Source organism: Chiloscyllium plagiosum, unplaced genomic scaffold (genome assembly GCF_037043375.1).
Source record: "Chiloscyllium plagiosum isolate Xiang-an unplaced genomic scaffold, Cpla_swu_hap1 HiC_scaffold_9, whole genome shotgun sequence".
Lineage (NCBI taxonomy): Eukaryota > Metazoa > Chordata > Chondrichthyes > Orectolobiformes > Hemiscylliidae > Chiloscyllium > Chiloscyllium plagiosum.
The window spans coordinates 9,811,854-9,837,912 of NW_028270147.1; the positions used below are offsets into that span (position 1 = coordinate 9,811,854).

At 44.3% G+C, this 26,059-nt stretch overlaps 1 protein-coding gene across 9 annotated transcripts in view; it reads right to left on the reverse strand.

The window, feature by feature from the left end:
* Positions 1-26,059, reverse strand: part of adgrl2a (adhesion G protein-coupled receptor L2a) — a 1,095,933-nt gene that overhangs the window by 786,688 nt on the left and 283,186 nt on the right. For 3 of the 9 annotated variants that reach the window (XM_087990395.1, XM_087990394.1, XM_087990396.1), the window contains exon 1: positions 11,077-11,263. The exons of 1 other annotated variant lie outside the window; for it this stretch is intronic. The gene's annotated coding sequence lies outside the window, so the exon portion shown is untranslated. Of the gene's footprint in view, positions 1-11,076; positions 11,267-11,325; positions 11,493-26,059 lie in introns of those variants that run through there. 5 more of the 9 variants (XM_087990393.1, XM_087990386.1, XM_087990387.1 and 2 more) reach the window with 4 other exon arrangements.

The window sequence follows — 26,059 nt, forward strand, 5'->3', positions numbered from 1 at the left end:
AGAAAAAGAGAGAGAGAGAGAGAGAGAGAAAAAAGAGAAAAAGGAGAGAGAGAGAAAGAGAGAGAGAGAGAGAGAGAGAGAGAGAGAGAGAGAGAGAGAGAGAGAGAGAGAGAGAGAGAGAGAGAGAGAGAAAGAGAGAAAGAGAAAGAGAGAGAAAAAAAAGGAGAGAAAAAGGAGAGAGAGAGAAAGAGAGAGAGAAAGAGAGAGAAAAAAAGAGAGAGAAAAAGAGGAGAGAGAGAGAAAAGAGAGAGAGAGAGAGAGAAAGAGAGAGAGAAAGAGAGAGAAAGAGGTTAACTCTGCCTGTCTACCTGTCTTTCTCTCTCCCCACAGAGGCTGCCTAACCTGCTGCGTGTTGAAAGTGTGCGTTATGTTTGTTTCGGTATTCCAAAGCCCCAGGTTAACATTCTTGGGTTATGGGTTCAAATTCCACCACAGTAGATAGTAGACTTTGATTATAATCAAAATCTGAAAATGGTGACCATATGTTGATGGTTGTGAAAGCCCATATGGTTCATGACAGTCCTTTAGAGAAGGCGATCAACCATCCCCAACAGAGTGGCTCAGTGGTTAGCACTGCTACCTCATAGCGCCAGGGACCCAGGTTCAAATCCACTTTTGGGTAAATGTCTGTGGGGAGCTGGCACATTTGTCCTGTGTCTACGTGGGGATGCTCCAGTTTCCTCCCACAACCCAAAGATGTGCAGTTCAGGTGGATTGGCCGTGCTAAATTGCCGCAGAGTGTCCAGGGATGTGCAGGCGAGGTGGGTCAGCCATGATAAATGCGGGGTGCCGGGTTTGGTTGGGATGCTCTTTGGAAGGTCAATGTGGATTTGTTGGGCTGAATGGCCTCTTTCTGCACTGTAGTGATTCCACCTAAACCTGGTCTGACCCACATGTGACATCAGGCCACACAGCAATGTGGCTGATTCCAAACTGTCCTCAAATTGCTAAAAGCCATTCAGTTCATGGGCACAAATGGTAGCTTTCCCAATAACACTCATATTTGGTACAGGAACAAAGGCAAGAGAAAATGCTTGGATCTAAATCAACATACACTGTTATAAGATCAATCAACCTGCATTGTCTGTGAATACCAGCTTAGATTCAAGACCACACCAACAGAAATCCAAGTTCATCAGATTCAGAAACAAAAACAGAAATTGCTGGGGCAACTCAGCAGATCCGGCAGCATCAATGAAGAGATAAACAGAGTTAATATTTCAACCCTTTGGATCATTGAACTCGCAATTTTAACTCTGTTTCTCTCCACAGATGCTGCCAGATCTGTTGAGTTTTCTGCAACAATTTCTGTTTTTGTTTTAGACTGCTGGCATCCGCAGTTCATTGTTTTATTTCACCTGATTCAGACTAGATTCATAGAGATGTACAGCATGGAAACAGACCCTTCGGTCCAACCCGTCCATGCCGACCAGATATCCCAACCCAATCTAGTCCCACCTGCCAGCACCCGACCCATATACCTCCAAACCCTATCTATTCATATACCCATCCAAATGCCTCTTAAATGTTGCAATTGTACCAGCCTCCACCACATCCTCTGGCAGCTCATTCCATTCACGTACCACCCCCTGCATGAAAACGTTGCCCCTTAGGTCTCTTTTATATCTTTCCCCTCTCACTCTAAACCTATGCCCTCTAGTTCTGGACTCCCCGACCCCAGGGAAAAGACTTTGTCTATTTATCCTATCCATGCCCCTCATAATTTTGTAAACATCTATAAGGTCACCCCTTAGCCTCCGACACTCCAGGGAAAAACAGCCCCAGCCTCTCCCTATAGCTCAGATCCTCCAAACCTGGCAACATCCTTGTAAATCTTTTCTGAACCCTTTCAAGTTTCACAACATCTTTCCGATAGGAAGGAGATCAGAATTGCACGCAATATTCCAACAGTGGCCTAACCAATGTCCTGTACAGCCACAACATGACCTCCCAACTCCTGTACTCAATTCTCTGACCAATAAAGGAAAGCATACCAACCACCTTCTTTACTATCCTATCTACCTGCGACTCCACTTTCAAGGAGCTATGAACCTGCACTCCAAGGTCTCTTTGTTCAGCAACACTCCCTAGGACCTTATCATTAAAGGTGTATAAGTCCTGCTACGATTTGCTTTCCCAAAATGCAGCACCTCGCGAACTAAAGTATGTATCCTACCTTTTAATTAAGCAACAAACCTCAAAGGTTTGAGGTTACATGATACTGCAATGTATAATTTGGTAAGAGAATATCTGACAGCTAAGTAAGGGCAATTTTAAGAGGTAGACTGCGCATTAGTCTTTACATTGTTTCCTGATGAAGGGCTTTTGCCCAAAACGTTGATTTTCCTGCTGCTCGGATGCTGCCTGACCTGGTGTACTTTTCCAGCACCACTCTGAACTAAACACGGTTTTCTAACAGTTTGCCTTTCAATGCTAAGCAGAAAATCTCTGGGTTTTAATGTAATTCAATTATAAATGATTCAGAAAGTTTCCATTCACCCCTGTAATCTCCCACTCCATCTTGCTCATGATGTACAATATTACAGTCTCCACCAAACGTGGAGCTGTCCTCATTCAGAATATTTTTCATTTACTTCGATGCAATTCCTGTTCCGGCCTTCTTAAAGACTGGATGATACGGATGGGGAAATGGGGAAATACGGTTTGTGTGGGGAGCTGCCACTAAGAAAGCTGACCAGCTACTCTGCAAATGACGAGATGTTATAGTGCTAACAAGCTCCTCACAACAGTGTGAACTTTCACAGCTATGGAAAGTCACACAGATTGTGCAGAAATCACAAGTATTTCAAGATTACAATGCCATTAAGCAGAGGGCTACTGTTCCCCTCTTCACAAGTTGTACCAAATTGGAAATCAATTACAGAAGTGCATAATATTGCTCATGTCTGCCTGTGGCAGAACAGAAAATGTAAAGCAACACCGTCACCTTATTACCCAACGCCTTTCCAGTGACTCAATGAATTTAAAGCCTTTATGGTTGATTGATGAGCTGTATCAGCATTTGATCCACTAGTTTGCATTAAAGCAAGTCAAATTCAACTCAACTTGCAGTGAGAAGTGCTACAATCAGTTTCCTAAGAACTGGGTTAGGTCAGGAGTTTTCACTCACCATTCCGTTGTTTGATAGTCACACAATGTGGAAACAGAACCTTCAAACCAACTCGTTGATGCCGATGAGATATCAAAAATTAATATAGTCCCAACTGCTTGTATTTAGCCCATATCACTCTAAACCTTTCCTATTCATGTGCCTGTCCAAATGTCTTTTAAATGCTGCAAATATACCTGCATCTACCATTTTCTCTGGCAGGTCATTCCATACGAACCATTCTCAGCATGAAAAAAATTGTCCATCAAGTACTTTTTAAATCGTCCTACCCTCACCTTAAAACTACACCCTCGAGTTTGTGTGTGTGTGTAGTAGACACTCTTATGGTGCTGTGATAGCGTCCCTGTCACTGAGCTGAGGGGGCCACGATCAAGCCCCTCTTGCTCCAGAGGACTTGCATAACATCTCTGAGCATGTTTATTGGAGAACCTTTCCAATAACTCCTGCTGGGAATGCTCCTGTGTGGGTGTGAATGAACTCAATTCCGTGCTGAATAGTCTGCCAACACTCTTTCCAAGGCTAATGCAGAAAGGGTTAATGGCCAAGAAGACACGGAATCTGAACCATCAGCTTTTTCTCTACAGATGCTGCCTGATCTGTTGAGTGTTTCCAATCATTCATATTTTTAATTCCCGATGTCCAGAGACTGCAGCATTCGGTTTCTGAAGCCAAGTTGTCTGTGGGCGAGGGAGAAACGAATTGAAAGAAATGTAGCAACGGAAATAAAAAAAAGACTCCATCATGTACTTCCAGAGAAATGGTTCTGACGTTATTGTTTTTCAGCCTCTTACTGCTGGAGGTAAACAACTCGAAAGAGATCTTCATTTCAACGGTTGGCAGCTGCATTCCTGACAGCTGTCAGTCAACAACAACAAAGACTGAAGCAAATGCAACACCAACAAAATGCAGAGAACAAACGCTTCATATTTAATTGCCTTGCCAAAACAATTGTGTTCCCTCTTTAATACCGAGAGACTGGAGTGAGGCAAGTCAACATGCAAGTCACCGCATAAATGCAGAGGTCATGGATTTCGGTTTAATATTTATCCATCTGCACTCACAAAAGTTCAGCATATCAAAACAAAGCCGACATTATATGTGCATTACAAAACACGTTGTCTACATTAACGCAGAAACATAGAAACCTCCAAATTAGGAGCAGGAGTAGGCCATTCATAGTGAACGTAATTGATTGTCCAACCCAGTGACATGTTCCTGCTTTCCCCCCCCTATCCCTGAGGGGGCGTGGGGAGGGGGGTAACCAACAGTTATACTTGAACTTCTTTTCTGGGAACATCTGTGTGACAAGCTGCAGCTAAGTTAATGTGCAAGTAAATGTCGAAGCAGATACATTACTGCCCACAGCCAAGCAAGGGGAAACAGGGTGCAGTCGGGATATCTTTGAATCTTTCACTTATCACACGTAATGCTTCTGTAACAATCTTGTGGCTGTGAGTCACTCAGATCAAAAATATCCCAGGGTGCATGTCATGGAGAACAACTGAGTCCGTTACCTTAGACTAGCAAAAGGTAAGTCACCGAGGCTTCCAGCTTCTGATTGTCATCCATTTCCTGTCACTGCAGTGCATGGGTGTTTGTGAGTGAGTGAGTGAGTGAGTGTGTTGGAAGAGTGTGTAGATGAGTACATATGAGCGTGTGTGTGTGTGTGAGACAGAGTGCGTTTGTGTGGAACAGTGCATACGAGGGAGAGTGTGTGTGTGTGCACATGTGAGCGAGCGAGTGACTGGGTTCTCATGGGCTTTGAACGTGCTCATGTGCATTGATCAGAGTTATACAAGAGAAGTGGTCCACACAGTTGAGTCAATGGAGAGCTGCCTGTGCCTGTGAGCTGTGCCCAGTACAGGTGAGGGGTCAGAGAATCATGGGCCAGAGGAGTTCATTCTGCCCATTATCCTCACACTAGCTTACTGAGCAGCCCAAATAATCATACTCCCTTGCCCTTTCTGCAAACTTTCGTGAAAGGTGTCCTTTGTAACTATCCAGTACATCCTCACCTTTTCAAACTTACTCGGCAGTCTTCCGCCACATTGCTGGCAACATTCCAGATCATAACAATTCACTGTGTCAAAACATTTTGGTTACTGACCCCCAACTGCTAATAGAAACTGCTTCCCGTGGCTAACTCGGTCAATGTCTCTCCAAGTTTTGTTCTTGTCCATTAAATCATCTCTGAACTTCCTTTGCTCCAAGGAGAACAATCCCAGCTCCACGTCTCCCTGTATCACTGAATTCCCGCATTGGTGCCATCCTTGGGATTGTCCTCTGCACCATCTCCAAAGCCTAGCCATCCTTCCTGGATGGGCATTGCCCGGAACTGGGGAAAATACTCCAGCTGAGGTCTGACCGGCATTTTGTAAACGGCATCATCACGCGCATTTGTAATCTTCGCCTCAAATTACAAAAAACAAATATTCCACGGTTTATTTCCCACCGATCTTATTAAATGTTTGAAAATGTTGGAAACAATTGGAATGTCAGGATTGTGTCCACAGAGAACCCAACAAAATACTGACCAGGTCAAACCATAGAAACAATGCTGAAAGTTATGGACAATAAGGGACAGGGAAACTATGGCAAGGGGAATTCCAAGGGTCAGAATTCTAAAAAAAGTGAACAAGTGAAACATCTGCCTGGGTGCCTCTGGATGGAGAGAAAATATTTGCAAAAAGGTTTAGGTTCAAGCTGCTGCCAAACTGTTAAGGTGAGGGAAAACAGGGCAGCACGTCATTCTCTGACAGGGATATGGTGCACCAATTATTGTCCCTATTTTTAGACAGAAATATCTATCATTCTTCCGCATTTGGTCATGGATGGATGTACCTTATTTTCTTTGTTTTGGTGCATGGAGGTATTGACTTCTGAAACTGGAAGTTAATGCACTGTCACACATGGAACCTCAGTGGAGCTCAGCCCAACAATGGTCACTGGCCTGACCAGCTTTTATTGTTCATCCTTAAGCGCTCTTGAACTGAGTGACTTGCCCAAGCCATTTCAGAAGGTATCCCAGAGTCAATGACCCGGGCATGGATCTGGAGTCACATGTAGGCCAGACCTGGTAAGGATGGCTAATTTCCTTCCTCCATTTGGGCAATAGTGATCAAATAGGCTCATACAATAACTGATAATAATTGTGATGGTCACTGTTACTGTGACTTGTTTCCACTTCCAGATTTACAAAGTGAATTGAGCCCTCGCTATCTGCCATGGTGAGATCAGAATCCATGTCTCCCAGAGAATTAAACTGGGCACCAGCACTACCTTCCCCTTCAGATGTTGACAAAGCATTGTCGACAATCCAGTTTCTGACGTGTAAACCTCAGGGCATTTCCTGAAGTGTAAGGAGTCAATTGTTGACATGATGCACCAGGCAGCCTGGTGGCACTACTGCCTCACAGTGCCAGGGCTTTGGGTTCAGTTCTAGCCTTTGGTGGAGTTTGCATGTTCTCCCTGTGTCTGCGCTAGTTTCCTCCCACAGTCCAAATGATGTGCAAGTTAGGTGGTTTGATCATAGTGTAGTCACCAGGAATGTGCAGGTTATGTGGATTAGATACAGCAAATATGGGGGTGGATCTGGGTAGGATGTTCTTCAGAGGGTCACTGTGGATTTGATGGGCTGCATGGTCTCTTTCCATGCTGTTGGGATTCCATTAAACAGAAAGGGAGTAAACCCCCTTTTGAATTCACCATTTTGTAAGAGATGTTAAGATTTGGATTTTAGATCTAGATTTGGGACCCCAAAAGTCAGGTCCTGACCTTGCATTTCTTGGCACCTGATCCTCAGTATGACATTCTGTGGGTTGACCAATGAGTTGGCCGGGGAGTGTGTGTATCATCTCATTAAAGGCAATGGAAGGCTGGACTGGGTGTCCCTGGATGGAGACAAAACGTTGTTGAAAGTGGAGGCTGAATCTGATGCCAGACTATTATATGGAGGAAATACAGTGCAGCACATCCTTCCTAGATGATTTTATCCCAGCACACCCAGCTCCAGTGCCAACTCTGACAGCGATCAGAAATGCCACGCTCATTACTGTCTTACTGGCAGAGTGAGAGACCTGGTGGCTATTGCACTAACGTATTTGCAGGGTAACTGGGCTCCCTATTTCATCTCACCAAAACTCACTCCTTTCTCAGAAGCATGGGCATCCGCAGGAGTGATGATTTTGCAAGGTTGGGCTGATTCTGAGGATTATGGAGAAAGATTTACACATATCCCACTGGATCTGCTCTTCAAAGCAACTCTCATATGCAATCCAACTGGCACTTGGTGAACAGTGTAAAGATGGGGGCATCACTTGGGCAGCAAACCCAATCTTCACTCACCCAGGACACTGGGCACCAAATAAGAGCAATGAATGAATTTTGTCACCTCCTCAGCAAGGGAGGAGAAATCTATTGAAAACACTTCAATGCAAACTGGGTACGAGCTCAGCAAATTGAACCCGGGAGCTTCTGTTGAGTGTTGCCAGAAGCCATTTGCTGTATGAGTGGTACCGTACATCTTAGCGTCTTCAGGGAAGATAGAAGTGGCAACTGAAACAGGACTCAGGGACTCAAATTTATGCTGTTAGGGGAATCGAGTCCTTTGGAAGCCTGCTGTAGAGCCAAGCACACTGACTGTGGGTGAAACTAGCTAACTGAGTGACCTCTCACGGTAGCTGTTGGACTGAATGAAGTCCCAGAGAGAGATATGGCCAACATCTCAGAGTTTTATGGCAGGGGGAGATTGTAGAAGGTGTTGAGGGAGGGTGCAGGTGAATTCTGTTGGGCAGACAGCATGGAAAGATGGGGTGGCATCTTAGGGCTGAGTGCCCCAAGGTCAGCAGACAGACTTCAAATGATGTGCCCCCATTTTTTCTCTGCTATTGTTCATGATGGTGTTTATAAATGGTCTGTCCACTTAAAACTGACTGCCCCAACTCAATGATCATTTTTGACTAAATCAATTGTCCTTTACATTTGGGGGTAAGCTGCCAGGTTCAGTAACCTCCCTCAATATATTATGGGGGTCAACTGGAAAATAATAGGCTGGACAAGCAACTAATTTAACATGCCATCCTACCCCCCGTACAACATAAATACATCTCCAGGGAGCATGTCCACAAGTCAACCGTGTACAAAGCACAAGTCAGGAGTGTGATGGAATACTCCCCACTTGCCTGGATGGGGGCAGCTCCAACAGCACTCAAGAAGCTCAACACCATCCAGGACAAAGCAACCCGCTTAATTGGCACCACATCCACAAACATCCATTCCCCCCACCAGCGGGGAGTACTATTTACAAAATGCACTGCAGAAATTCATCAAAGATCCACAGACAGCATCTTCCAAACCCACGACCACTTCCATCCAGAAGGACAATGGCAGCAGCTACATGGGAACACCACCCCCTGCATCTTCCCCTCCAAGCCATTTACTATCCTGACTTGGAGATATATTGTCATTCCTTCATTGCCACTGGGTCAAAAACCTGGAACTCCCTCCTGAAAGACATTGTGGGTCTACCTACAGTACATGGACTGCAGCAGTTCAGATACTGAAGGGGAAACTGGGGATAGGCAATAAATGCTGGTCCAGCTAGTGATGCCTGTGTCCACAAGTGAGTTAAAATAAAGTGGTAACATGTTAACAGAAAAGTGGAGGGAGCTGATAGAGTTGATGTTTTGAATCCAGTAACACTATTCTTCAAACATACCAGACTCAAAACGTTAGCTCTGTTTCCCTCTCTCAGGACACTGCTGGACTTGCTGAGTTTCTCCAGCATTCTCTGTGCTTATCTCAGATTAGACTTGAGCCAACAATCAGAATACTTCAGAACAGTCAAAAGTCTAACATCAATATCAAAAGGGATTTGTTTTAAACCATGGATACTGGCAAACGTAAAGTCATCACACTCTTACCAGACCAGAGAGAGAGAGAGAGACTGAATTGGTGGTGATTTAACCCGAGGTTCTCCACACCTCAGCTGAGGGGAGATTTTGAGAAGGAGAAGCCTTCATGGTAACCTCAGCCTGTGAAGGAATCAAACCCATGCCCTGGGAGTCAGCCCCGCAGGAACTGTAAAACCTGCGCCCACACCTCCTCCCTCACCTCCATCCAAGGCCCCAAAGGAGCTTTCCACATCCATCAAAGTTTTACCTGCACATCCACTAATATCATCTATTGTATCCGTTGCTCCCGATGCGGTCTCCTCTACATTGGGGAGACTGGACGCCTCCTAGCAGAGCGCTTTAGGGAACATCTCCGAGACACCCGCACCAATCAACCACATCGCCCAGTGGCTCAACATTTCAACTCCCCCTCCCACTCTGCCGAGGATATGGAGGTGCTGGGCCTCCTCCACCGCCGCTCCCTCACCACCAGACGCCTGGAGGAAGAACGCCTCATCTTCCGCCTCGGAACACTTCAACCCCAGGGCATCAATGTGGATTTTAACAGTTTCCTCATTTCCCCTTCCCCCACCTCATCCTAGCTTCTAACCTCCAGAAACTCGATCCCCTGACCTGTCCGGACTTGTCCGACCTGCCCAGCTCCTTTTCCACCTATCCACTCCACCCTCTCCTCCCTGACCTATCACCTTCATCTCCTTCCCCACTGACCTATTGTACTCTATGCCACTCTCTCCCACCCCCACCCTCCTCTAGCTTATCTCTCCATGCTTCAGGCTCTCTGCCTTTATTCCTGATGAAGGGCTTTTGCCCGAAACGTCGATTTTGCCTGTCCTCGGATGCTGCCTGAATTGCTGTGCTCTTCCAGCACCACTGATCCAGAATCTGGTTTCCAGCATCTGCAGTCATTGTTTTTACCTTGCATCTCAAAACAGCCAACTGAGCTACATTAACTGAACTGCAATGATCCCAGTTCCAAATTATGAATACAACAAGTTATATTTGGCTGAAACACTGGGCTCCTGTTATTTCCTGGTGCCAATTTGGGATGCTGCTCCTTCAACATAAAAGACGATGAGCCGATTCCGGTGGAAGGCAAGTTGCCAGACCATCCTGTCCTTGTAAACTCCATTGTGATAACTGAGCCGTGGCCAACCTGGAGCAGTCTACCTGGTGTGCGTCTCTTTTAGGAACAACCCCCCCCCCAACCAACCCCGAGCCTTAGCCGGTGACACAGATTGCCTGCTCGCCCAGCATTAGCTACAAAGCTGCAGACGTGCGGAAAATACTTAGAAGTCTGCCGCAAGGAGGCAAATGGAGAGGGATGGGGGACGGAAAATGAAAGAGGTATTTAAAAAAAAAACTTGCAGGCGTTTCACTCCTAAAGAGTGCGAACATAAGGGAGGTAGAGGAATGCAGAATCTCCGGGCGAGGGCTGGTTGAAGGACAGCACAATTATGAATTGCAGCTTTAGATCAGAGGTGATGGGAATGCTGGAGCGTTCGAGGAATCCTGAAGAAAATTTCTTGTATTTAGACAATGCAGCCGAAAGGGTTTAACATGACGTTGTCACCAAATCTCCTTGTAGTTGTAACTGTTTCTAGCTGCCCTCTTATCTCTCTGTACGAGTCCAGTAAGATACCTAACCATCTCACTTGCTCTTCTGTTTCTGATTTAACAGTGGCCTCCCGTCCCCACTATTCTTAATGCCAACATTTTGTTTTGGGGAGGGGGCGAAGTTGTAAAACACAGTCATTCCTTAACACAGCTCCCACAGGCAGGTAACAACTGGATAGTCCCATCATTACCATGGACACGGGGGGGGGAAGAGGGGGAGATATAATTATAATTGTATCTTTACTACATTGATGATAAACTTCATAAAGCTCCTGAGACGAACAATTTGCAAAAGATCTGCTTGGAAACTGCACGGATTGTTGCTCTCACCCTCTGTTGTTATGAATGGGCAGAGACTGGCTGTAATGAAGTTGATTCGTCAGTTAGTACAGATGACAAGACAGGATCAGTGGGACTTACCTTCAGATACTGCAGTCGGGGCGAGCTGGCGTCGATCTGCTCTGAAACACAGGCAGGAAAGGAAAAGCCAGGCGCTGCGGAAAGGACATTTCAGCTGCTACATATGTGTGTGTGTGTGAGTGTGAGTGAGAGAGAGAGAGAGCCGCCGCTTCTCAAAAAGCAAAAAAAAAGCAACAGAGACAGGAACCACGGAACTTGAGTGAAAGACTGACCTCCTGAAGCTCAGGCCGCGCTGTGAATCAAACATACCCCATTTGTGCTGCACACAATCACTGTGATTTGCATTGATTATCTCCACTTGAACAGATACATTTAAATTAATCTGGCACAGTTGCAATGAAGAGGCGGAGCGGCTGGCAAAGTGTGGACTGGAGTCTCGAGTTCAAGCTGAACAGGGACTGACTCCCTGAGAAAGTACAGTCCCCGCCCCACAGCGCATCCTGGAAGTCAGAAAGTGTCTGAACGCAGAGGGGGCAAGGTACTAATGTCGAGGCTTTTGATTAAAGATGCGCTTGCTGTCAGGCTTGACTGCTTTCCAAAGATAGATCTCCCTCTGTGTCTAATTTTGAAAGCAGAGGAAACAGATTTGGGAGTTTTTTTTTCGTTTCAATGCTATAAGAATTATTGCACTCCTAGTCTTTTTCTCTTAAAATTTATTTCATGATTTTAAAAAAGTTCACCATTTTATTCACTCTGATCTTGAAAAGAAGCTCTTTCTCCCCGCTATTAACCCATCGTGTTCAAGGCTCTGTCGGGGAAGCTTATTGTGAGACTTGAAAGGGTTTAGAAAAGATTTACAAGGACGTTGCCAGGGTTGGAGGGTTTGAGCTATAGGGAGAGGCCGAATAGGCTGGGGCTGTTTTCCCTGGAGCATCGGAGAATGAGGGGTGACCTTATACAGGTTTATAAAATCATGATGGGCACTGGGTAAATAGATACGGTCTGTTCCCTGGGGTGCGGGAGTCCAAAAGGAGAGGGCATAGATTTAAGGGGAGGTGAAAAATATAAAAGAGACCTAAGGGGCAACTTTTTCATACAGGGTGGTGTGTGGATGGAATGAGCTGCCAGAGGAAGTGGTTGAGGCTGGTACAATTACAGCATTTTAAAGACAACTGGATGGGTATATGAATAGGAAGGGTTTAGAAGGACATGGGCCAAATGCTGGCAAGTTGGACTAGATTTACTTAGGATATCTGGTTGGCGTGGACAAGTTGGACCAAAGGGTCTGTTTCCATGTTGTTCAGCTCTGTGACTCCGTCACCTCTCCCCAATCCTATAACTCTCCAGCATTCCTCTGAGATAGTGACATCATTGTTAGTTGAGTCTTTGTGACACCTTGCCACAGAGAGCTGTGGGGACAAAGTCCATGTGTATGTTGTCGTGAGATGGACAGATTCTTGATCAGTCGGGGTATCGGGGAAATGGAGAAAAGGGCAGGAAAGTGGACATGAGGACTTTTGGATCAGCCAAGATCTTACCCCCGAATGGTAGAGTAAATACAAGGGGCCGAATAGCCTACTCATGTTTCCACTTCTTATGGTCTTATCTCCTCACCAGATGGAGACTGACAACAACAAATGGTATTGATGTAACACACTTAATGTAGCAAGACAACACCTTTGGTAAACAGGAAGGAGATGGTGTAATAATGCTGTTGCTGGACGAGTGATCCAGCGACCTGTGTTAATGAGCGAATGTCATAGAGTCATAGAGATGTACAGCATGGAAACAGACCCTTCGGTCCAACCTGTCCATGCTGACCAGATATCCCACCCCAATCCAGTCCCACCTGCCAGCACCTAGCCTATATCCCGCCAAACCCTTCCTATTCATATATCCATCCAAATGCCTTTTAAATCTTGCAATTGTACCAGCCTCCACTACTTCCTCTGGCAGCTCATTCCATACACGTACCACCCTCTGCGTGAAAAGGTTGCCTCTTTGGTCTCTTTTATATCTTTCCCCTCTCACCCTAAACCTATGCCCTCTAGTTCTGGACACCCCGACCCTAGGGAAAATACTTTGTCTATTAATCCTATCCATGCCCCTCATAATTTATAAACCTCTATAAGGTCACCCCTCAGCCTCCGACCCTCCAGGGAAAATAACCCCAGCCTGTTCAGCCTCTCCCCATAGCTCAAATCCTCCAACCCTGGTAACATCCTTGTAAATCTTTTCTGAACCCTTTCAAGTTTCACAACATCTTTCAGATAGGAAGGAGATCAGAATTGCACGCAATATTCCAACAGTGGCCTAACCAATGACCTGTACAGCCGCAACATGACATCTCAACTCCTGTACTCAATACTCTGACCAATAAAAGAAAGCGTACCAAATGCCTTCTTCACTATCCTATCTACCTGCGACTCCACTTTCAAAGAGCTATGAACCTGCACTCCAAGGTCTCTTTGTTCAGCAACACTCCCTAGGACCTTACCATTAAGTGTGTAAGTCCTGCTAAGATATGCTTTCCCATCTTGGGGACATGGGTTTGAACCCCACCATGAAAGATGATGCTATTCAGACTGATCAAAAATCTGGAATGAAACACTAGCTTAACAGTGATCACTTTATCTATTGTCATAGCAATCTACCTGTTTCTCTGCTATCCTTAAGTGAAGGAAGTTGACCTTCCTTAGCTGTGGCCTATATTGTGATTACGGACCCACAAAATGTAGTTGACTGCCTTAACTCCCCTCTCAAATTGCCTGTACAGCCAATCAAGTGAAGGGATGGAATACAATTACAGGTCTGGCCAGTGATGCTTACATTCCAAAGAAAGATAAATACAATGCATAAGGCCTATTATCAAATAAAATTTGGAGACATGAGGACATGTTGATCAAAGGGGTAGGTTTTAAGGAACATCTTAAAAGAAAACGAGAGGTTTGAGGGAGGAAATTCCAGAGCTTATGATCCCAGCAGCTGAAGGCACAGTCACCAATATTGATGCAATTAAAACTGGAAGAGCAGCAAAACTGCAGAGTTGTGAACTGAGGCAATTATTGAGAACAGACGTGTGAGATTATGAAAAGGTTTGAACACAAGGATGAGAATTTTAAAATATTGGCCACCTCTGGACCATCAGCTAACGTATGTCAGTGAGCAAAGATGGAGGTAGCTGAGCACAAATCAGGAATTAAATCTCCAGACTTTTCCTAATAAAACCCCAAAGAACTGCAGATGCAGGGAATAAGACAAAAAAACAAATTGCTGAAGAAACTCAGCGTGTCTGGCACCATCCAGACATGCTGGTGGGCGGCACGGTGGCACAGTGGTTAGCACTGCTGCCTCACAGCGCCAGAGACCCGGGTTCAATTCCCGCCTCAGGCGACTCTCTGTGTGGAGTTTGCACATTCTCCCTGTGTCTGCGTGGGTTTCCTCCGGGTGCTCTGGTTTCCTCCCACAATCCAAAAATGTGCAGGTTAGGTGAATTGAACATGCTAAATTGTCCGTAGTGTTAGGTGAAGCGGTAAGTGTAGGAGTATGGGTCTGGGTGGTATACGCTTCGGCGGGTCGGTGTGGACTTGTTGGGCCGAAGGGCCTGTTTCCACACTGTAAGTAATCTAATCTAATCTAATCCATAGAGAGAAAGCAGAGTAGACATTTTGGATCGAGCAACCCTCTAGAACTGGACTTGAAAATCTACCTCAGCTTTCTCTCCAGACCTGTTGAGTTTGTCCAGCAATTTCTATTTTTGCTTCAGACTTTCATGTTCTGTAACACACAGCAGTTTTAAACCTGTGCTGTTGACAGTGGAAAGATGCAAAAAAAAGAATATTTACATTCCCCATTAATGGGTTTGAGATATCTCAAGGTGCTGCCTGTGAGCCAGTCAGGTTATTTTGTGAAGTACAGCCCATTGCAAGGTGTGGAAACACAGCAGCCAATGTTTACACCCCTAGATCCCAAAGACAACTCAATAATGACAAAATAATTTTTCTTATGTTTGAAAATCTGTTTTTATAAGAATCATCTTTCAGCAATTTTAATAGGTGTCAATTCACTTCTCAGAGAGAGAATTTGTTCTTCTGCTAAAATCAGAGAGAAAGAGACTGGTCTCAGTCATTTTGTCAGTAATTTCTCTAAGCGCTATTTGACAATTCTCTATCAAGGTGAATTGGCCATGCTAAATTGCCCGTAATGTTAGGTAAGGGGGAAACGTAGGGGTATGGGTGGGTTGTGCTTTGGCGGGTCGGTGTGGACTTGTTGGGCCAAAGGGCCTGTTTCCACACTGTAATGTAATCTAATCTAATCTCCCACCTCTATTTGGCCATTTTGCCAGAGAATCTGATATTTTTATCAAGTTAAAGACGCCACATAAATCCAAGTTGTTACTCTATTCCAGATGTGTCTGAAAGCTAAACATTTTAAGGTATAAAAGCTGTACTTATTTATTATGAAAAATTTACTACAATGATGATAGAACTGAAAGGTATATCTGAAGGAAGGCCAGTATCCCATCACCAAGTCACCCTATAACTACACGGGCTTGGTATTTGACATTGGTCTGGCTACCCTCAGAACCAGCTCTCAGAGTGAACAAAACCTCTGATATTCCTGTTTCTATCTGTCAGCCAGGGCTCCCTGATTGGACCAGGGTTAACAGCCCCAATCAGGGAACTCATATTCTATGAGGTCCATGTGTCTGACCTTGTTACAATCACTACAACATCTGGCAGGAAAGATTGAACAGGCTGAAGCTCTTTTCTTTGAGAAAGAGAGAGTTGAGAATTTGACTGGATAGGGTTCTTTCAGGTTAAGAAAAGTCCTGATGGGGGAGACATAGAGAATATGTTTCCACTTGCAGGTGAGACCGGAACCCGGGGGCATAACTGTAACAGATTAATTACCAAGCACAATAGGTGAAACATATTTACCCAGAGAATGGTTAAAATATGGAACTTGTGAATACATGATGTGGTTGAGGAGCATAGAAAAGCCACAGAAAGCTAGATAAACACACAGTGGAGCAAGGAAAGTAGATGGACACATCCATTGGGGGAAGGTGGAAGAAAAATTGAAAGTGGCTGGTAGAGGGTTTACACAGCGAGATTGACTTGTTGAGTTGAATGATCTGATTCTCAGAGAAAATGTGGACTGCAGATGCTGGAGATCAGAGTTGAGAGTATGGTGCTGGAAAAGCACAGCAGGTCAGGCAGCATCAGAGGAGCAGGAGAATCGATGTTTTAGGCAAAAGCCCTTCATTAGGAATTAGGCTTGCGAGCCAAGGGGGTAGAGAGATAAATGGGAGTGGGGTGGGACTGGGGGTAAGGTATCTGAGAGTGTGATAGGTAGATGGAGGTGGGAGGTAATGGTGATAGGTCAGAGGGGAAGGTAGAGTGGATAGGTGGGAAGGAGGATGGACAGGTGGGGCAGATTATGAGGTGGTACCGAATTGGAAGATTGGATCGGGGATAAGGTGGAGGGAGAGGAAATGAGGAAACTGGTGAAATCCACATTGATCCCGTGTGGTTGGAGGATCCCAAGCCGGAAGATGAGGTGTTCTTCCTCCAGGCGTCGAGTAGTTAGGGTTTGGCGATGGAGGAGGCCCAGGACTTGCATGTTCCCTGGCGAAATGGGAGAGGGAGGTGGAGTTTTTCAGTGATCTGATTCTGTGCAGGGAATGCTTTACAAAATTACCCGCATGGAGATGCGACTTAATAAGATGTTAATATCGAGACATTTCTCATTCCTTTTGGTCTTGGTTCCTCTATTTCTGCTGTTTGTTTTTATTCTGTTTTTGTCATCAAGTGTGTAACCAAGATGGTGCCAGAAAGTGGTGAGTTTGTCCATTTTTCACTGTAACTCCTGTATTCCTATACTTGAATAGACATGACGATAAAATAAAAATTTAACTTTAGTTCATGTAATTGACATATGTGTCTCTCTCTTGCCCCAGATGACTTACTTAAAAGCTGTGTTGCTGCCAAACATAGGAAGTCATGATGTGGAGATGGCGGTATTGGACGGGGGTGAACAAAGTCAGAAATCACATGACACTAGGTTATAGTCCAACAGGTTTATTTGGAATCACAAGCTTTCGGAGCACTGCTCCAAGTGTGGGAAGGAGCAGTTGTTGAAATCTTAGAGACAATAATTGGCAGGGAGGAAATTCTTTTCCTTTAAGAGTAGCTGCACGAGTTTGCCAATGATAACAGAGGAGAGGGGCAGTGACCTCTGGATGTCACACAAGATAAAGGTACAGCGTATCTGTTCAAAATGAAAGAATCCCTCAGTTTCCTTTGGTTGTGACTTGCCTACATTTTCCTATTGCACTATTAGATGTTTAACTTAGATAAAGGCACCAAGGTAATTGTAAGAAATCTCAGGGCAAAAAGACAACGCTAACAAAAAAGATAGGCTAACCAAGAGTTTGATCCTAAAGCAAAATGAAGTAAGGGAGAGAAAAACAAAATCAAGAATGGATCTGACAGCACTGATGCGGTCAGTACAAAGAGACGGGTCAGAATGGGGAGCAGAGACAATTAGGTGACTAATGTGATAATGTCCAGCAATCTGTTTTCAAGTGCTGTAGGCCAAGACAAGAGGACAAACTGTTCAGCAAACAAAATACCACCATGAGGCGATGGGCAGGCTCCCTATTTGTCATCAGACCTTGGAGATGGAATCTCTTGATATTGCAGCTCTCACTCTGCACTGAAATCACTGGCGCAAAGTTTCTGAGAATGAGACCCGAACCCACAATCTGCTGACGCAGAGTGTGAAAGTACTACCCACTGAGCCAAGGCTGACACCATATGAGTAGCTGTGAATTCTTGCTGTGCTGGTAAAAGAGCATATGCTTGTCTGTTGTACTGAGTCCTGAGAGAAAAGAGAAGACAGGGGTGCAGCACAGACTGTGAGTGACTGTAGTGAATATCCTATGACTATATCATTCATTAGATGTCATGGAGTCATGCAGTCATAGAGGTGTACAACATGGAAACAGACCCTTCAGTTCAACTTGTCCATGCCGACCAGATATCCTAAGTTAATTTAGTTCTGTTTGACAGCATTTGGCCCATATCCCTCTCAGCCCTTTCTATTCATATATCCATCCAGATGCCTTTTAAATGTTGTAACTGTACCAGCCTCCACCACCTCCTCTGGCAGCTCATTCCATACACGTACCACCCTCTGTGTGAAAACATTGCCCCTCCGGTCACTCCTTTCTCCCAGTGCTGGTTCACTGTGAATCAACTCCGAATCTAAACTGCCAGTCCAGTCCAGAATCTCTTCTCCTCCCTCACATCTTCAGCCACTGGAGATAATCTAACCTGTCTATCTCTTCCTCAATAAGATAAGCCATCAGTCTTGGTAAACCTTCTCTGAACTCTTTCCATACACATTGACAGCATTCCTTAAATAAGGAGAGCATTGTAGTTTTTGAATTTCGGTAATAGCATTTTTTTTTAAAACATTAGATTGTCTACAGTGAGGACACAGGCCATTTGGCCCAACAAGTCCACACTGATCCTTTGAAGAGTAACCCACCCAGCCCCCTTCCATTATCTGATATTTACCCCTGACTAATGCACCTAACACTATGGATAATTTAGCACGGCTAATTCAACTGACCTGCACATCTTGTGGATTGTGGGAAGAAACTGGAGCACCCGGAGGAAACCCACACAGACACAAGGAGAATATTAAACCCCACACTGACAGTCGCCCAAGACGAGAATCAAACTCAGGTCCCTGGCACTGTGAGGCAGCAGTGTTAATCTCTGAGCCACCATGCTGCCACATTCATTTATGGGATATGGGTGTCACTGGAAGGGCTAGGATCTAACTTCTCTTGAACTGAGTGCCTTGCTCAAACCATTTCAGAGGGCAGTTAAGAGTCAATGACATTGTTGTGGATTTAGAACATTGAACATAGAACATATAACAGTACAGCATAGTACAGGCCCTTCGGCCTAGGATGTTCTGCCAATTATTTATCTTAATCTGATCAGAATTTGAAGTCTTATATTGTCCAATCCAAATAAGGGTGACAGATTTTCTTCCCTCAAGGGGCAATAGCCAACTAGATGGATTTTTAACAATAGTGATAGCTTTAATTTTAGTCACCATCCTGAAGACTAGCCTTCAATTTCAGATATTTTATTTCTTAATTAATTCATGGGACATGGGCAACACTGGTTGGACAAACATTTATTGTCCATAGGATCTTTGTTGGATTTCTGCAGTGCAACTTGTAGGTGGTGCACACTGCTGCTACTGAACATCAGTGATGGAGGGAGTGGATGGTTGTGAATGTACTGCCAATCAGCGGGCTGCTTTGTTCTGGATGGGATGGCATCAAGCTTTTTGATTGTTGTTGGAGATACACCCACCCAGGTAAGGGGGAGTATTCCATCACAGTCCTAACTTGTGCCTTGTAGATGGTGGACAAGGCTTTGGGGAGTCAGGAAGTGAGCTACTCATCACGGTTTTTCTAACCTCTGCCCTGCTTTTGTAGCCACTGAGTCTAGGTGGCGAGTTCAGTTGAGTTTCTAGTCAATGATAACTTCCAGGATGTTGACAGCAGGGGAATTGGTGATGGTAACACTGTTAAATGTCAAGGGACAGTGATTAAGTTGTCCTTTATTGAAGTCAAGAGTGTGGTGCTAGAAAAGCACAGCAGGTCAGGCAGCATCCCAGGAGCAGGAATTTCCTGATGAAAGGCTTTTTCCTGAAACGTCGATTCTCCTGCTCTTCGGATGCTTCCTGACCCGCTGTTCTTTTCCAGCACCACACTCTCGACTCTAATCTCTAGCATCTGCAATCCTCACTTTTGCCCCGTTTTGTTTTATTGGAGATGGTCATTGCCTGGCATGTGTGTGTGGTACTAATGTTACTTGATTATTATTTGGTTATTAATGAAGTTTTAAATACACCAGCTGCCCTGGTGGGATTTGAGCCCCTGTCATAGGCCTTTAGATCACCGCAATGCCATTACTTTGCTCATTGTGATTGTGATGTTGAGGCATGGGGACCAATGTTTACAGGACAGAAAGAGGCCAGTCAATATGGTAGGATCATGGTTGGAGTTTAGGCAACATCTGATATCATCGCCATACAGGATAACAACTGCAATAACATAGTGTGTTTCTATAATGCTTTCAATTGTAGAACAACCTTAGGCATAGCACAGGAGCCAAGTAAGGAGTTGTTCTGGTCAATGTAAAGAAATAGGTTTTGAGGAGCATTTTGTTGGAGAATATTGAGGTAGTGACGCAGAAATATTAAGAGAGGGAATTCCAGAGGCACCCGAAGGTATGACTGCCACTGACTAGTGATTAAAATCAGGGACGATCAAGACACCAAAATTTTGAAGAGCACAGATATCTCATAAGGTTGTGAAGCTGGAGGTAATAAGAAAACCAAGGTATTGCTTGATGAGGTCCCAATGTAGGTAGGTGAATATAGGGTTAATTGATGGATGGGGCTTGCTGTGCATTAACCCACAGTGAGGAGCGTTTTGACTGATCTCAAGTTCATGCAGGAGTGTATGGAAGAAGTCAACCAGGACTGCACTTGAGTAGATGAAACAAAGGCCTGAAGTTGAGGGTTTCTGCTGCAGATGAGGTGAGATGGGTGGATCTAGGTGATTTTACAAACATGGAATGAGGTCTCAGAGAGAGTATGGATATCAGGGGGAAGACAATTGCCTCGTGGTATTATTTTTGGACTGTTAATCCAGACACCCAGATAATGTCCTGGGGACGTGGATTTGAATCCTGCAGCTGGTGGAATTTGAATTCAATAAAAAAGATTTCTGGAATTAAGAGTATAATGACCAGGAAATCATTGTCAATTGTTGGAAAACCCACCTATGCCCTTTATGGAAGGAAACAGCCATCCTTCCCTGGTCTGGCCTCCAGGTGACTCCAGACCCACAACAATGTGGGTGACTCTTAACTGCCTTCTGGGCCATAAGGATGGGCAATAAATGAAGGCCCAACCAGCGATGCTGTCATCCTGTGAATGAATTTTAAAAAAACTGTGGACAGAAGCTCATCTTGTGGTTAAATATGACATAGAGGTTATAAATGGTCTCAATCTGCCTCAGACTGAATTGCCAGAGAGAGGCACAGAGACAGTGGCTAGTGAAATGTAGCTTATGGCATTGCAGGGAGGGGATGCAAACACAATAGTTTTGGTCTTCCAGATATTTAGTCAGAGGAAATTTCTGCATTGTCCGTTTTGATAATGCACAGCTAGTCAGGCAGCATGCAAGGGGCATGAGAGTCGACGTTTTGAGCATAAGCCACTTTATCAGGAAGAGCTGATTCCTGATGAAGAGCTTATGCTCGAAATGTTGACTCTCCTGCTCCTCAGATGCTGCCTGACCTACTGTGCTTTTCCAGCATCATACTTTTCGACTCTGATCTCCAGCATCTGCAGTCCTCACTTTCTCCTCCGTTTTGATAATGTCGAGTCAGTGGGAAGATGGGGAGAAGTGAAGGTGACTTTGGGCTGGGTATCATCAACAAGCAAATAGGGACTGATGCTGTGTTCTCAATGATGTCATCAGAAAGCAACACATATATGAGAAATATCAGAGGGGGCCAAGCATCACTCTCTGGGGAACATCAGACATAATGATGAGGGATTGCGAACAAAAAAAATCACAGGTCATCCTTTGGATATGATTAGAAAGGGATCCAGGGAACAAAGTCTCAGTTAGCTCAATAACAATGGAGTGGTGGTAGTGGGAGCACGGTGTGGTCAACCATCTCAAAGACCACAAAGGACCAGGAAGGGCCACAGTCAAGTCAGATATCATTTGTTTTTTAATAGCTTGAATATGGATCTTGGGATCTTCAAGGATTTTGAAGAGAAAAAGGAGGTTGGCAGTAAGACACAAATTTGGAAGGACGCAGTCATCAATGGGCAATTTTCAAAATGAGCAATGATGGCGTCAGATTGGGAGAAGTCTCTGGCAGTGTTTGAAGGGGAGACCTATTTATGCCAGTTGTAAATATGGAGACCAGGAGGGAAAGCCAAACAGCTCAATAATTCAGGGAGAATTGGTTGACGGGGAAGAAATCAACGAGGTAAAAACAATGACTGCAGATGCTAGAAACCAGATTCTGGATTAGTGGTGCTGGAAGAGCACAGCAGTTCAGGCAGCATCCAAGGAGCAGCGAAATCAACGTTTCGGGCAAAAGCCCTTCATCAGGAATAAAGGCAGAGAGCCTGAAGGCATGGAGAGATAAGCTTGAGGAGGGTGGGGGTGGGGAGAAAGTAGCATAGAGTACAATAGGTGAGTGGGGGAGGGGATGAAGGTCAGGGGGAAGAAATCAGCCTTATGTACAAGAGATGTTTAAGGAGACAATGAGGGATGATGTCAGATCTGGTGGGAAAGCAGAAAGGGAACTTCAGAGAAAGTTTGAGCACTTGTGCGAATGGAAGGGAGGGAGATCAGAGAATCAGTGGGTCTCAATCTTTGTGACAAAGAGTTGAGTGAGTATCTTTGCATCTTTGTTTATTGATGTGGGTGGTAGAGATGGAGCAGAGAGTTTTCAGAAGATGTTCTGCAGTATGGAAAAGAAACCAGAATGTATTTTCGCATTCCGAGCAGTCTGATCCATGGAAGTGAATGGTTTTGGCCAACAAGACAAAGGGTCAAAAGAATTTTGTCTCCAACCAGATCCAGCAGTGACTGGCTAAGCCAACTGGAAATGTAGCAATATTTATTCTACCAGGAGTAGATGCAGGAAGGATGTTCCCAATGACAGGAAAGTCCAGAACCAGGGGTCACAGTCTAAGGATACAGGATAGACCAGCTAGGACTGAGATGAGGAGAAATTTCTTCATCCAGAGAGTGGAGAGCCTGAGAAATTCTCTGCCACAGAAAGCGATGAAGTGAAAACATTGCAAAATTTCAGGAAGGAGTGGGATATAGCAATTGGACTCAGAGGAAGCAAAGGATATGGAGGAGAATGTAGGAACAGGTTACTGAGTTGGATGATCAGCCCTGATCATATTGAATGGCAGAGCAAGCTCAAGGGGCCAACTAACTTGCTCCTATTCCTATTTTCAAAGTTTCTGTGAAGGAATTTGGCCCATTATATCTGTTTTGGCTGAAGGAAGAGATATTCAACTAAATTCTACCTTGGTCCATAGGCCCCAGCGGTTACAACATTTCAAATGATTATCCAAGTTTTTTTAAAATGTGATGAGGGTTTTGGCCTCTACTATCCTTGTAGAACATACATTCCAGACATCCATCACCCTCTGGATGAAAAGAATTATGTCTTAACTCCCCTTTAATCCTTGCAATGAATATTTTAAATCAATACCCTTAGTTATTGACCTCTCTGCTGACAGATATAAATCCTTCCTAACCACTTCATCCATACTCCTTGTAACTTCAGATACTGCACTTAAATTTCCCTCTTAGTTTTCTCTAGTCTAAAGAAATGAACGCTAACCGATCCTACCTTCCTTCTGCCAAAAAACTTACCATTCCTGGCAACAAGCATGCAAATCTCTTCTGTAGACTTTCTAGTGCAGTCCTTCAATACAGTGACCAGAACTGTACAAAGTATTCTATCTGTTGTCTAACTCGAGATAAATACTGTTCTAGAATAAACTCCTTGCTCTTCAAACACAAGACTTGGCCAATAAAGGAAATAATCCCTTATGTTTTCTTGCTCACTTTATGTGCTTGTCCTGCTACCTTCAGAGTTATGTGGCTGTGTACTCCAAGTTCCTGCCCTAGATATCTCAATATTCTATCATCTGTAGGTCAGTTGTTTGCTTTGTTTGTCCTCTACAGATGCTTTTGAAAGGCGGTCTGTTTGGTGTGGAGAGGATGTTTCCTCATACAGGGAAACCTTGAATGAGAAGTCATAGGTTTAGACGAAGGGCTAACAGATTTAAACACAAAAGAGGAGAAATTATTTCTCCTGAATCTGTAGAATTCACTTGCCCAGACTGTGATGAAGTTTGGGACATTGAGTAAATTTAAGGAGGAGATAGGCTGATTTTAATTAGTAATGGGTTAATGGGTTTTGGAGAGTGGGCAGGAAAGTGGAGTTGAGGCCGACATGAGATCAGCCAGGATCGTATTGAATGGGGGAGCAGGCTCAAGGGGCTGAATAGTCTATTCCTGCTCCTAGTTGTTATGTTCATTTCTTCAGATTGTATTGCATTTCCAATCATTCGACCCAAATGGCCAATCTATTGACAACTTCCTGCAGTCTTCAACTTCCTTATGATAAATTTCATGATTGATTCTTATATCATCTGCAAAGACCTTAATCATGAACCCATTTGGAAGCTGCAACAGAATTAAAAAACAGAACCTTTTTTGGGGTTGTTTCTAGTTAATTGATATCATGCTAATCCATGATAGCAAAGACATTCCAAATCATTATTTGCTCATCTCGGTTAGCGATACTGATAACACTTTGTTCATGGTTGGAATCAGCAAATGGAAACCAGTTCACTTCCAAATGTCTTTGATCACAGTTCCACTGAATGAGATGAGTGAAGTTGCTAACTTCTTTGCAGATGATTTTGTAACCTGACAAGAAAAATGAAGTTCTTAGTTTAATTTACAGTTTTTCAGGTTCACAAGGTTGAAAGAAAAAGGAACAATATTGTCAGGATTTAATACATTAACGTATTGAGGTGCTAAACCTTTGCTTCCCAACTTGTACTTGCTGAATTCCAGACTCAGATGAGGAGGAGGCACTGATATTTATTAATTTAAGGTGACAAGACACTTAACATCATCTAGGACAAAACAGCCCTCCTGATGAAGGGCTTATGCCTGAAACATCGATTCTCTTGCTCCTCGGATGCTGCCTGAACTGCTGTGCTTTTCCAGCAGCACAATCTCCACTCAGCACTCTTGATTGGCATCACATCCAGAAACATTTAAAGAGCTCTTGTAGTAAAGTAATAGGGTCCCAACCTCTGAGCTAAGAGGTCAAGGTGCAAGTCCAGAGGTGTCATAACAACTGTGATTTAAAAATATCTCCACAAACATTCACTCGCCCCACCACCAACCTTCAGTGGCAGCAGTGTGCACCATTCACAAGATACACTGGAGAAATTGGCCAAGACTCCTGAGATAGGCATTTTTATCAAACCCCGGACCACTTGCATTCACAAGGACAATGGCAGCAGACGTTTGCACCATCTGCAAGTTCCCCTCCAAGCCACTCACTGTCTTGAGCTGGAAATATAATGCCATTCCTTCAGTGTGGCTATGTCAAAATCCTGGAACACCCAGTCCAATGGCGTTGGACAGATTGCACCTGAACTGGAAGGGGACTTGTATACTGGCAGGGAGATTTGCTCGAGCTGCTCAGGAGAATTTAAACTAGCAAGGTTGGGTGGGGGGGGGGGGTGTTGTGGTGTGGGGGGGGGTGTGGGGCCCAGGGAAATAGTGAGGAAAGAGATCAATCAATTCCTGCCTCTAACTACCACTCCAATCAATCCATGCAATTTGATAGGATTCACAACCAAACACACTTCCTGTAGATGTAATCATCAATAACATGTAAACTCTCCCTATTCTCCTACATCCAACAGGAAGAGCACATCTCTCTATTAAAGGCCATCTTTGCTCCTTCACAATCTATAGACCCAGAAATAGCACCATCTTATTGCTCTAAAAAAAAGCTCCAGGCTAACTTAATACTTGTGGTTTATATTTTTAAAATTTAATCAAGTGACAGATATAAAAAAAAACATATAATCCAGTGAGTAGATTGGATACTCACTATTAGAAGCTCACTATTATAGATTTACAGCAAGGCTACACCTAAAAACTATGAACTTATCTGTTCCTGTGCTGTAAGCTCTCCCACACAGGTTCCTCTAAGGTCAGCTGTGAATTTTGCTGTTTGTTCATTTTTCCTAGATGCACTCCAATGTCCAGAGATACTTGAACTCAAACAGCAAAGGCAGTAACTGTGCAGATTCACTGCTGTGTCAGACAGCAGTATAGGTTTCTTTCTCTGACCATGTGGTC